At 37.5% G+C, this 14,115-nt stretch overlaps 1 protein-coding gene across 4 annotated transcripts in view; it reads left to right on the top strand.

Moving 5' to 3' along the window:
- Window positions 1-14,115, top strand: part of PTPN4 (protein tyrosine phosphatase non-receptor type 4) — a 153,233-nt gene that overhangs the window by 6,476 nt on the left and 132,642 nt on the right. Inside the window, exon 1 of one of the 4 annotated variants that reach the window (XM_080918094.1) lies at window positions 6,287-6,327. The exons of the other annotated variants lie outside the window; for them this stretch is intronic. The gene's annotated coding sequence lies outside the window, so the exon portion shown is untranslated. Of the gene's footprint in view, window positions 1-6,286; window positions 6,328-14,115 lie in introns of those variants that run through there. 4 annotated transcript variants of the gene reach the window in all.

Genomic DNA, 14,115 nt, shown 5'->3' with positions numbered 1-14,115 from the left:
ATTTGTTTTTGTTTGTTTGTTTTTTTGAGAAAGTTGTAATTTAAAAAAATGAGCATTTACCCCAGTTAACATTTGAATTGATACTTTGTTTCCTTCCAGGCAACAACCCCCTGACATGACCCTTCATTTGTGTGTGTTTTGTGACAAAGATACAATTTTGAATATAATGTATTAGAAACATTGCATAGTGGAGGCCTTTCAATATAGGAAAAAGATAATAGACTTTGGAGACATATAAACGAGTTTAAAATCTGTTCTTATAAAAACCTTGGCAAATTATATGACCTAAAGCCAGTTGGTTTTTTGTTTGTTTGTTTGTTTGTTTTGTTTTGTTTTTGAGACAAGGCCTCATGTTGTAGCTCAGATCTAAAACTTACTATGTAGACCAGGCTTACCTTGAACAAATGGAATCTTGTCTCTGGTTTCTGAGTGCTAGTGTGATTTGAATTGTTGTTGAGTACTGAGAATATACATACTTGAAGCATCTCAGACTATGTTTTAAGTAAGAGGCAGTTGGCATAACCACTTTTTCTGTTTTATATTACCATGTTCATGAACCTAATTTAAACGATAATTCAAACATTCAGTTGACTTACTATAACTAAATCGTTTGCCTATTGTTAATAGTTTTTTATTTCTTCAGTCTAAGACTAAAGGGCTGGGATTATAGTTTAGGGTTATTTCAAATATCTCTTTTGTAAAATTAGACTGTAGATGTTCTTATTGCGCAAAAATATATTTATACCTAGCATTTTAAAAAAATTTGTCTCATTGGGGACTAATGTAGCAAACAGTCCTGTACATACATGTTAATCAAACATTTGAATTTCTGATGTAATGGCAACAATGTTATCTACAAAGGTAAATGTAGTTTGATACTTTCCCTCGAGTTCAATTCTAGGCTGACCATATATGCACAGTTAAAGCGACAGTGAGTTAAGATCTGGGGGAAATGGGAATTGGCATTTAGATATGGTCTTGAAGGGTGGGTTGGAATTAATTGGGGTAGAAAGGATAGCTTATATAAAAGTCAGAAATGTGAAAGGGGATGTAGTATGTTTAAAGAAATGCAAGTTTCTGTTATATATGTGCATTTCTGAGTGGGCATAGTTTCTTGTTCCTATGTGTGGTCACTCAGGTAGGAGATGGAACCAGGTCAGATGAGTCTTGTGCTTGGCCAAGTGGGGTCATACTTAGACCTTTAGAATGCATCTTTCTGTTGAGCATGTAAGAACCTGTAGGATGGTTTCTTCTGACTTTAAATCATCTCTTCTTTAATCCTACTGGTAAAATGATTGTTTTATTTCTTTGATGTCAAATTGGGAAAAGTACAGTTTAAGAACCCACTCCCCCTTGTCATAAAAACAAAATGAATACTGCTTCCTAGAGTAAACATAAATTAACATCATGTCAAAGTCTTTGTCTTCTATTTATTTTTTTTCCTTTTAAAGACAAGGTCTCACTTTTTAGCACAATCTGATCTCAAACTCTTGGCAGTCCTGCCTCAGCCTTGTGGAGTGCTGAGACTGCAGGTTTGAGTTGCTCTGTGTAGCTCGGAATTCTTTTACTTTCCCTTTTCTATTCCTATGGCTCTTAGCAGTTAACTTGTTGATTGTTTTCTTTGTGTATGAGTGTGTGAATAGGCATATGGAACACCTTTTCATTTTCTCACCTTGTAAATTGGCATTAGCAGTAGACAGTGGTTGCAGGTATTTGAATAAGCAAATAAAATTAACTATAGGTTTTAGAAGTCTGGGTTCCTGACTTTAGAGTTAATGGTACTAAGCTGTATAAGGGTATCAGGGAGACAAGAATGCTATTATAGTTGTGCAGGTGACATATGAAAATTAGAGATGGGGAAATAAAGAATGACAATACATTTAGACATGAAGAGGGAGGGAAAAAGATTAAGTTAGTGCTAAGATTTATCCTTTGGCAGTTCTTTGGGAAGGAAGGGCCAATTACTTCTGGATATATTTTATGAACCAGCTGTTTTGTTGACACCATGGTTGTCATGAGTTTACACTGAACTTTTGAGAATTAACACTTTGAAGTAATTTCACACCTAATGAAAAAGCTTAAAAGAGCTTCTGAAATCTCTTTAGCCATCTTTTAAACATTGAATTAGCTATATATTATATATACACAATATATATATACAATATATATACATACTATATATATACATACTATATATACACTATACACACACACACACACACACACACACACACACACACACACATACACACACACATAACAGGATGCCTGGGACTTCCTGTTATGCTTGACTTAATAAAGTAGACTTAGTGATGTCCTTTCAGTTGTCCAGAGGTTCCCCTACTATTAGAATTGATCCTTTTTGCTCTTCTGCTGTATCTATTTTGTTGTTTTTGAAGACTGGGTTTCAGACTAATCTTGATTTCCTTGTATAGCCACGGACAACCTTGAACTTCCAATCCTTGTGTCTATACATCCTAAATGCTGGCATTGCAGCATGTGTCACTGTACTAGGTTTATGTTATGCTAAGGATGAAACCTAAGACTTTGTATATGCTAGATAAGCTCTCTACTGACCTAGTCATGTCTTTCTTTACCTTAGCCCTCTTAAATTGTACCATGTTTTGGTGAAACTACTTAATAATCTCTTTGCTGGTCCATTCTCATTCTTAGTTCCACTTTGTGGTGGTTGTTTTTTGGTTATTTTTTGTTTTTTGCTTTTTTTTTGCTTGGCTTTTGGGACAGGTTTTCCCTATGTATCCCTGGCTGTCCTAGAGTTCCCTCTAGGTGAGGCTGACCTCAAACTCACAGAACTGCCTGCCTCTGCCTTCCAGAGTGCTGGAATTAAAGGCTTGCATCACCATCCTGGCTCTAGCTCCACATTTCTGATGAGTGCACTATTTGTAATCTGATTAGACTTTCTGAACCATTTTCAAATATGTTATAGACAAAAATGCCTAAATATTCTAGTATTTACCAAAACATGGATAGTCTCTCACAAAACTGCCTGATGAGGTAATAAATGCTCACACAACACTTAACTTCAGATCCTTAAATGTCATCACATTTTCTGATCCTAATGGTATTTCTTTGTTCTTTGTAGTCCAATTTAGAATCTGATCTAGGATCATATATTGTATTTAATTGTCATGTCTTCATTCTTTTTTTGTCCAAAATTTTTTTGTTGTTTATTTTTTGTGTTTACTGTGTGCTAAGATAGTTGTAGAAAGGATAGAAGACAGCTTTTGGAAGTTGACTCTCTTCTACCTTGTGTATTTTAGAGATTGTTAGGCTTGGTAGCAGCATTTTTACCTCCTGAGCAATCTCACTGGTCCCTTTTTACCCCTCTTCAGTTCAGAACCATTTCTCACTAATCCTTCCAGTCTTTAATGACCTGACAGTTTTAAACAGTATAGCCCTTTTATTCTGTAATATGTCTTGTTAAATGCTTCAGTGGCTGCTCACATGCACACTGAGGACATTGTTGGCAGGAGTGCCTGCCACAGAAAGATGTGCTATTCTTAGTGAACTACCCAGACACAGTATTGGGCCACCACTGGTGATATTTGACCTTGAACACGGTGAGCTCATGGTTACTGAGTGTCTCTGCTGTGTAAATCATATGAATTCATGTTATGTGAAAACCTTTTGGATTTTGTTTTGTTTTATTTTTCCTGTTCTCATATTGGACACCCAACCCAAAGCCTTGTGCTTTCTAGGTGAGTGCTCAATCACTGAGCTAAATCTTTAGCCCTTCTTTTGTGGTACTGAGGAACAATCCTAGGGCCTTTACATATTCCAAGCCCATTATTCTGAGGTGAGGAGACACCCAAGACTGTGCCAGTTCCTCTCATCAGAGCTTAATCATTATCACTTATGTTTACCCCTGTGTGGGGTAAGTTCATTATCACAGATATTACTCATGGAATTCTGTTCCTGTTTGATGGTTCTTATTAGTTACTGTGATTTGAAATTTTACTTCACTGATCAAATTGTTCCAGATTCTGTAGTGGAAGCCTTTGAAGTTGACCTCTGTGTCTTCTGGACATGTCTCCATCCTTGGTGTACTTCTAATCACACAGTACATTCTCAGATAATCTTATATTTTTCTGTTTCAGCTGTGCAATTATTACTTTTTCCAAGGAATCCTGAGTTTTTTTGTTTTTGTTTGTTTGTTGTTTTTTTTTTCTTCAGTGGAGGTGTTTAGAAACAGAAACAGGCACTTGGTGTGTTTAAATTGATAAAACCTTTCTAGTCTAGCACTCCAGAATCCTCTCCAGCCCTTTTCCTTGTCTGTGTTTATATTTGATTTTGTTTTAATTTTAATTTTACTAGTACTGGAGTTCAGACCCAAGCACCCAGGCACGCTAGGCAAGCACCACCGTCGGACCCATGTCCCATTCTGTATTTATGGCTCTCACCATTCCTCAGTGTAACTACTTATTTGCTTAGTTACTTTGTGTGCTACTTCCCTAACCTAACCTTCCTTGCCACTTTTGAGGGCCATGTTAACTCAAGTCATGCTGCTAAGATAGGATAGTCACTTCCCACTTAATTGTTTTTTCTTTAGTCATACCAAAATTTGTAAAGAAATGTTAAGCCTACTTGTGGAGGAGAACCAAGGTAAAATTCAGCAAGGTATATCAGTATAGCTCAGTGACAGCTTACTGTTGAGGATCTTAGTTCATTTCCCAGTACCCCAAAGCTAAGTGTGATGGCATAAGTTTGTGATTCCAGCATTGTGTAGGTAGAGCAAGGTGGATTCTTAGGGCTTTCTGGACAGCTAGCCTAGGCTAATTGACAAGTCTTCAAGTACCAGTAAGAGACCCTTTGTATTTTGTCTCAAAATACAACAGGTTGACAGCTCCCAAGAATAGCACCCAAAGTTGACCTCTGGCATCTGCATTCATGTGTGTACATCTGTACATTCACCTGTGAACTAGCACACACACACACACACACACACACACACACACACACACACACACACTTCTTCCCAACAGACACACAAACAATCACACAAATTAAGAAAAATTTAAAGTCATGTGCCTTTTGGTCTATAAATGCAAATAGCAAGGTAAAAATTTCAAATTCAGATTTGTTGCTACTTACGCGTCTTTATGCACCTATACTGTAGTACTCTGTGTAAGTCTGATCTAGAAGCCAGTGGATTTAAAGTTGTTTAGGATTTATAGCTTATTGTTAAAATATTATGTCTGTCAGTGCTTATGAAGGTGACTATTGTGGTCCTAACTAATCGCCACTGAAAGAGTTGAGTTCTTAGATGGAAAGAGAACTGAATGAATATAAAAATTTTGTTTATAAGCTAAAAGGTAGAGAGTTTTGTAAAAGTTTCAAATGCTTCTAAGTGAAAGCAAAAGCCAGAATGCTGTGATTTGAACTACTGGAAAGTTATTGGTGACCTTAGCTAATTGGTTTTCAGGTGTATTTTGGAAAGTCAACTGTTTCTTTGATATGTGGATTAAACATTTAAGTTCTTTGGGTTTCATCTCAGGATCTATGGATTTTTAAGAATAGGTGGGGCATGTAGAGGTGATCGGCATAGCAGCAGAACTCTTTTGAGATGCTGCTAAAGTTATTGTAACTTACACTCATTAGAGACCTTACTGCTTTAGCAGAAGAGTTTTAAATTAGGGCTTTGTTAAGAAACACAATTGAAGAAACTAGATATAATGTGTCTATTATGTATGTACATAACAGACATATTTCTATTACTAGACAAATTTCTTCAAGAAAATTGACAAGGTCTAGATGAGATTAGGCATCCAGAAGGGCATCAGTTTTTAAGGTTGTATACATCTTAACATTTGTGGGGTTAAGGAAAGACAGGTTATGTGTAAGGCATGTAAGCAAAACCATATGCCAGTATCTACTATCAGAAACTGCTCTTAAATTAACTTTGGATAGGACCCTGCTCCCATTTTAGATGATTGTCATCTTAGTGTATCTTTAGAGAAATACAAGTAATAAATCATTTGTTAACCTTATTTTTCCTTATCTGTCTTCCTTTCTTCCTCACCCCCTTCTTTTCCCCAACCCTCCCCTTTCCTCCCCTCTCTCCTTCCCTCCCTTCTTTCCTTCCTTCCCTTTCCTTTGCTTGTTCTTTTTTCCTTTTTTTTTTGTTTTTGAAACAGGGCTTCTTTGTGTAGCTGTAGCTGTCCTTGAACTTGCTCTGTAGAGGTGGCCTAAAGCTCAGAGATCTGCCTGCTCCTGCCTTCTGAGTGCTGGGATTAAAGGCATGAACTACCATACTTGACCCTTTTCATTTTTATTCATTCTTAAGAAGTTTATAGTGTCTTTATTTAGGTAAGTTTGAAATTTATTATGTAGCTAGAAGTGATATAGATTAGCTATCATTAGTTATATGCAAATAATTGTAGCTATACATTATCTGACCCCTCTGACTTCTTAATTTATTTTATTCATTATTTTCAGGAAGATGTCTTATATCTCAGGCTGGCTTGAAATTTACTATATAGCCTAGCCTAACTTATGACTTGTAATCATCCTGCGTCCTCTCTCCCTACCCACGTTCTGGGATTATAGGCATGAGTCACCATGCCTGGCTCAATTATTTTTAGAATTTCACTTTCTTTATTGAATCAGTAATGTGGCTACTTGGTTCAGATTTCAAATAATATAAAAAGGTCTAGGCAGAGAAGTTGGAACACTCCTGCCGCTCCTTTTATACTCTTTATTGGACAGTATTTATTTTATGTAAATAAAAAAATTATTATTTACTTATTTGTGCATGTGGAAACTAGCATACTGTGTTGATGTTTTGCTTTATATTTTTTCTGTATAAAGTCTTCTTTGAAGACTATGACTTTAATATGTAGAGACAGACTTCTTTCCTCTCTCTGTCCTTTCTAACAGAATGATATACTTAATTGTGTTAATATAAAATGAAGATAAAAATTTTAATTATTTAAGCTCTAACCAGTTTTTTTGTCATATAACTAATGTTCTTTTACCCCCTTTCTGTATGAACTAGAGTTCCCACAGATATTTTTCACTATGATGTAATTGACTTTATCTCAAATCCTCTAATGCTCACTTAAACTAACCGTTCAGATTTTCTGGCCCAGCCAAAGACTTTCTCCTAATTTCCATAGCCACAGTGAAGGCTGGAAGAAAAAGAGAAAGGCATGAAACTAGTATTTGTTGAGTTGTACTGGGTGTTTTAAAATATGATATTGCAAGGCTAGAGAGATGGTCCAGAAGGCCTCTGGCATAGGGCTCAGGTTTGATTCCCAGCACCCACATGGTGACTCAACACCATCTATAACTCTGCTTCCAGGGAATCTGTCTATTTTGGCCTCCGTGAGTACCAGGCATGCATGTGGTACACAAACATGCATGCAAGCAAAGCACCTGGACACATAAATAATAAATATAAAAAACCTTAAATGTATTGCAATTAATTTCAACATATGGAGTAAGTAGTAGTATTCTCTTTTTGTGGATGAGAAAGTTATGGTTCATAAAGGAAAGTTGTTCAGACTTCCACATCCAAATACCTCAGTAGTTAAAATGTGTATTGCTTTCACAGAGAGTCTGCATAGAGTTTCTAGCACCATTGGGATGCTTACAACCACTTGTAACTGCAGATCCAGGGGATCTGATATCCGTTTCTTGCCTCTGCAGGCACCTACTCACATGTACAACCCTCCTTCCCAGTCTATAAAATTAAAAATAAAATCTTAAAACATTTTAATATTTATTTATTATATTTTATGTGTAGAGCTGTTTTGCTTGCATATATGTATTATATACCCTACATATGTCTGGTGTCCTTGGAGGTTAGAAGAGCTGCATAATTTTGAGTCACCTTGGAACCTGGATCCTCTGGAAAAGCAACAAGTCTTCTTAACTACTACATCATTTCTCTAACCCTGAAAGATAAACTAAAAGAACATTTTTTAAAAAAGTGTGAGCATCCTGTTAATTTCAGCACTTTAAAGGCAGAGGCAAGCCAATCTCTGTGAGTTTGAGATTAACCTGAACTACAAAGCAAGTGTAGGTCAAATAAGGCTACACAGAAGACCCTGTCTCAAGAAAATGTAGGCTTGTGTTGAGTATCTGTAGTTGTCCTGCTTCTGCATGGTTGTGTGTTGTGCCCTCTTTTTGACTTTATGAACTTTAGTCTGAAAGCCAGAGTTCTTTGTCTGCTGCGGATGAGGCATGTAGACCTGCTGACATGTTCCCACATTGTGCTTTTCCTAGTTACTGGATGCTACCTGCTTAAAGTGACCTTGCTTGCCTTGTGTCTGTTACTGTAAGCTCTGGATACTTTTTTTTTTTTCTGATTGCTTGAGTGGACTGCTGTGTATCATCACTATTGAAATTTCTTCCTTAATTTTCCTCGTTATAGCCCTATTGCCACTTAATCTTCATCTGGTCAGTTTGAAGCTTGACTAAAACTTCTGAAATTATTTGGGATATCGAAAAAAATAAAACAAAACTCTTGATGTTGTCAAAAGCACCTCATTATCTCTTGCCAGGAGTTTTATAGTAGCTTCCTTAAGGAATATTCTGCCATTTATTAGTTTAGCCTTCTAAAATTTAGACCACACTGTAGCCAAAGTGATCTGACCTGCTTGTTTGATCAAATGTGTCTATTTCTCATCTGTCCATAAAATAAAATGAAATTTTTAAGGAGATTAAGAACATTTCTAAGATTATTTGAAGAATACCAAGTTTTAACATAATAGGATTCTGCTTTTTAAGTATCCTCTGACTTCAAAATTCCTCAATTGTTTTATTTTGATTATAATAAAATCTCTGTAAATATGTTTTTTTCCTTAACATTTCTAACTTACCTTTTCTAGTCCAAAAATTATTGTAGTCAGTTGCAGTGGTTTGCTATAGAAGCTACTAGTAAAATGTAGCTTCTTTGTAGGGAAAGGGGTTAGATTGTGGAAAATTTTTCTTAGTTGATTCTGATATTGTGGTCTACCTTGTATCTACCCATTTATATGCTTTTAAGAAAAGACTTATCTGTGTGTGTGTGTGTGTGTGTGTGTGTGTGTGAGAGAGAGAGAGAGAGAGAGAGAGAGAGAGAGAGAGAGAGAGAGAGAGAAAGAGAGAGAGAGAATAACCAACCAATCCAACAACCCTTGCTGTTGCCGGGCATGTTGGCATTGTAAAGCCACATGGCATTTGCAGGGCATTTTCATCTCAATCAGCTAAAGGTCTCCACCCGACTTGGTAAATTCTTAATTTCCATCTCAGTCTGCTTCCGGCTACTCTCTGGTCGCAGCAGTGGTTCCTCTCCCATGGCTTCCCAGCAACCTGGTAAAATCAAGACTCTAGGGGCTTGGAACTCATCAATCAGATTTATATCAATAAATTCTACTCCATCAAATGTCCACACAATAAACTCAGAGACAGTGGTATAAACTGCCCATCTAGATAAGACAAATTGCCTATAATAATTCATCCTTATTACGATATTCATAGCTACCTGTGGCTATTCGAAGTCACACGGAGATGGGTCATCTTCTTCCTCTTCTATCTTGGCTTCCTTCCTCTCTTGGCTTCTCTCCTCCTTTCCAAAACTCTGTCACCGCCTTACCTTTTCACTGCTCAGTCAAAGACCTTGCCTTATCTTGTGCCTGCCCTCACCTTAATATCAACTACATAGGTATGCTCTCATCTCACACATGAGGAAACCAGAAAAGGGAGTTAGCCACCCTCTTCTATCATTTCTGTCTGTTCATGTGAGGCAGGCTCTTTCCCTGAACTTGGTATTAGGGCCACAGGTGTTTGTGGGGATGCCCAGCTATTATATGGGTTTTAAAATCTGAATTCTGGTTCTCATGATTGCTCAGCAAGTGCTCTTAACACTGAGGCATCTCCCCAGCCCTACTTTTATGTTCTAAAAAAAAGTTTAAGCCTAATTACTTGCAAAAAAGTTCTATAGGTTAACAGTTTCAAATCTCTGAAAACATTTTTTTGTTGTTTTCAGTGTTGGCATTAAGCATTGTATGCAAGCAAGGTATATCACAATTTTCTTTTCTTATGAACAATATGTTTATTTAGTGTACACTTGAGAGTACATGTATGTGTGTGTGTGTGCAAGGGCAGACAAGTGCACAGGTGTGTGTATGTACATATGTGGCGCTCAGAGGACAATTTACAGGTTCTCTCTCCTTCCATCATGTGAGTTCTAGGGATCAAAAGTGCTGCCCCAAGTGAGGCTGGCCCATCTAGTTTTATGTTGTTGAGTTCAGTACAGAAAGTGTGAGACTCTTTCTTCACTGAATTACAGCAACAGCTAAGCTAGTCTTAATGTCTTATACTGCCAGCATTTCACTTTAAAGTCTAGAGCACCCCTCTTCCTTCTCCTGTTAGTCTCCTCCCACCCCAGGCCTCTTTTTTGCTTTCATGTTTCATATATACGAATAGTTTCACTTATCCGTAAAGAATTTTGATGACTAGGGATTTAGCTCAGTTGGTAGAGTACTTTATTAGTATTCATGAAGTCCTGACTTTGATCCCCAGAAGATGAACTGGTTGAGGTGTGCACACCTATGTTCCAGAGGTGAAGGCAGAGGATCAGGAATTCAAGATCATCTTGGCTACATATACATAGTGAGTTTGAGGCAAATCTGTGCTCCATGAAACCCTGTGGTGTATTTGTTTAGCTAGTTTATTGGGTTCTTAGATCTACCACCTTTCCAACCCTTATTCCACCTTAATCCCTTTCAGTTCCCCAACACTAGATAAGAGAGAAGGAAGGTTAGAGGAGAAAGGAGGCATAGACCTTTTTATAATACTTTCTGACGATTAAGAGCATTGGGTTCCTAAGGGCAACTCTCATCTTTGTTGGCAGAATATCCAGCAAACCAGCAAACACAGCAGCAAGGAGCAGTGTCACTACTGGCCCTCTTAGGGCTCTCTCCTTTATAAACCTTTTCAATAGTCCCTAGCATGCCAAATGTAAACTATCTGTAGTTGGCAAATATCACACCTCTCCTAGAGCACGAGACAGTCATAGTTAATATCTGTGGACAAACTGAAGTAGCACCATATCCCACACCTGGGATTAAAACAAAAGCATATTCACATAACCTTATAAGACCCTGTCAAAAAGAGACAGGGCTGGTGGGGGCCATAAAGGCCACTAGGTCTAAGGATCAATTTTATCCTTGGAACCAAATGGTGGTGGAGAGTTCTGACTCTGACATTTACATGCATGCTATGTCAGTATATTCCTCAACCCTGCAGTAAATAAATATTTAAAATATGTATTAAAAAATGAATAGAGGCCTGAAATATAGCTCAGTTGTAGATCACTTCCATAGGTTGCTTAAGGCCATGGATTTAATGCCCAACACTGAAAACAAACTTTTTCAGAATTTGAACTTCTTACCTATATAATTGTTTTTTAAAGCAATTATGCTAGCACAGATTAAAACCAAACCAAACCAAACCAAAAATACATCATGGTGTCAGAGAGGGGTGTATGCATTTTAAGGTCAGAGAAAAACTTTGGTGTTGAGTTGGTTTTCTTCTTCTACAATGTGAATCCTGGGGATGGAACTAAGGCTGTCAAGCTTGGTGGTAGGTGCCTATATATCTGCCCAGCTATATCATCAGCCATCAGCCTAGCTTGTGTGTGTGTGTGTGTGTGTGTGTGTGTGTGTGTGTGCGCGCACACACACACTATTATTACGTGTTTTTTGAGTTTTCATCATCTGTCACAGTTATTTCATTAGTTGAGCATACTGTGATAGGTAAGACAAGTCTGATCACCTGTTTTGTATTTATGAATTGTAAGGAGACTTAAAAATTTGTTTTAATTCTTGAAAAAAAATCAAAGGAATAATAATATTTGATGACATGTGAAAATTATATGAAATTCAAGATTCACTGTCAGTAAAGTTTTATTGGAACACAAGCACACTGATTTATGTCACTTGTGGCTGACCACATGCTATAATGCTAGAATTAAGTTGTTCTGATAGAGATTACCTGACCTGTAAAGCCTCAACTTTTACAAATCTGGCACAGGCTGGAGAGATAGATGGCTCAGCAGTTAAGAGCACTGGCCGTTCTTGCAGAGAACCTGGGTTCAAGTAACAGCACTCACACGACTTGTTAGAAGTGTCTGTAACTCCAGTTCCAGGGAATCTGACATCCTCACATAGACCTGGCCACAAAACACCAGTGTGCATTAAAAACAAAGTACACAAATGTAAAATATGACTTCTTATAGGAAGAGCTTTAATATTTTTATTTTATGTACATATGACTGTTTTGTGTGCGTGTGTGTATGCAACTGTGATGCCTACAGAGGCCAGAAGAGAACTTTGGATCCCTTGAAACGAAGTTACAGACAGTTGTGACCTGCCATGTGAGTGCTGGAAACCAGACACTGGTCCTCTGGAAGAAAAGCAAATGCTTTTGACCACTGAGCCACCTCTTTGTCCCCCTTCTTGTTGGACTGTCTTATCAGCTCTGGTCAAGAATATTACGTTTAACTGTTACTAGAATTGTTTTATCCCCTTGTAGTTGTATTACCAATTATGCAGTTAGATTTATTTATTTATTTTTTGAAAGCATAGACCTTTAAACAGTTTGACATTAGCAATGATTAAGTTTTAGAACTAGGAAGTTATGCAGAGATTCTTTAGTCTTGCAGTTTGTTCATGTAGTCCTGGACTGTCCAGTGGGTCATCACTAACCGGAAGTGACAACTTTAATCTCATTAAAAATGATTGGAGTCGGAGGGTAACTATCTCAGTGCTGGAGCCTTTGAGTTCATATGTAAGACCTGGGGTTCATTCGCAGTACTCATTAAAAGACAGTCCTTAAACCATATGTTCCACATTTTAAGTGCTTAATCATATTTATTCTATTCCTTTAACAGAGAAAAGAAATTATAGCTCAGAGAAATGGAGTGGCTGCCTCAAGGAAGAAGCTGTGTTTGTTAAAATTTAGGATATTATTTTAGTGGCTTTCCAAGCATTCTGGATGTTTTTGTTGTTACTAAAAAGGAATGACCCCTGCAGTTGCTTTTAGAATTCTCCTGCAATGTATAACTTCAGAATATTTAAAGAACTAATAATTGGTATAATGGATGCCCTGCTTTTGCTGCCTCCTTCATTCATTTGTATAACAAAACAGTTCTTTTTGTTGTACAGTGACTTATTTAGGAAGTCAATTTAGGAAGCTTTTTTGTGTTTGTTTGTTTGGTTGTTGTTGTTAAGCCCTGGCTGACCTGGAACTTAGTATGTTTCTAGGCTGGCCTTAAACTCAGAGATCCACTTGCTTCTGCCTTTCAAGTACTAGCATTAAAGATGTTTGCCACCAATTTAGGCTAAACTCTTAATATGTGAATAGAAATGATTTCATTTCTATCCTCAGTTTTCTAGTAGTGTTAAGATAGATTATACAGTGGATCAAATAGATTCTTTGATAGGTGACAGAAAATCACATTAAGAATCATTTTAGCTTGCACGAGTAGAAGTCATTAAGATATGGTGGAAAGGTTGTCTTCTTTGTGATTAGGTAGATCTGTATTCAAGTGCTTCTCCTAGTTTTGCTTGTATAATCTTGGGCCAGTCGCCTAGCCCTTCTAGCTGTCATGTCCAACTTTTTAGCATTTCAGCAGCATTCTCATCTCAAAGTGTATACTCGGGAACTGTGCACAAGTTAAAACACACACACACACACACACACAGCCCTCAAGGTTGTAAGTTTACAGGGTTTTGTTTTGTTTTCACATTTCTGTGTGCAGTTAGTTGCCTTTAAAGAGTTCCCAGGAGAACCATGGCCTAGAGCAAACTGCTGCAGCTAAGGGAAAGTTCTCTCTACTGAAACTATCTGCCAACCTCCTGAACACTAGCAGGAGCAATACTTTAGGCCACTGCAAAACTCATGACATTAAGGGTGGGGCACAGGCCTTGGTAGCACAGTGTGGGTGGGGATCCCCTAGCAACCCTCAGTTACATGAACCTATAGATTCATAGGGCATCGAGATGGTGTCTGTGCCACCTGAGTTTACAGTGTGTGTTGAGTGGCATTCATAACTACCCTTGGCTATGTGTACCTATGGACTGCTAGTTGGACATCTTTGTATCTGCA

This window comes from Micromys minutus, assembly GCF_963924665.1.
Source record: "Micromys minutus genome assembly, chromosome: 6".
NCBI lineage: Eukaryota > Metazoa > Chordata > Mammalia > Rodentia > Muridae > Micromys > Micromys minutus.
Note: the sequence above shows the minus strand (reverse complement) of the source record. Positions and strands in the feature narration are given on the sequence as shown.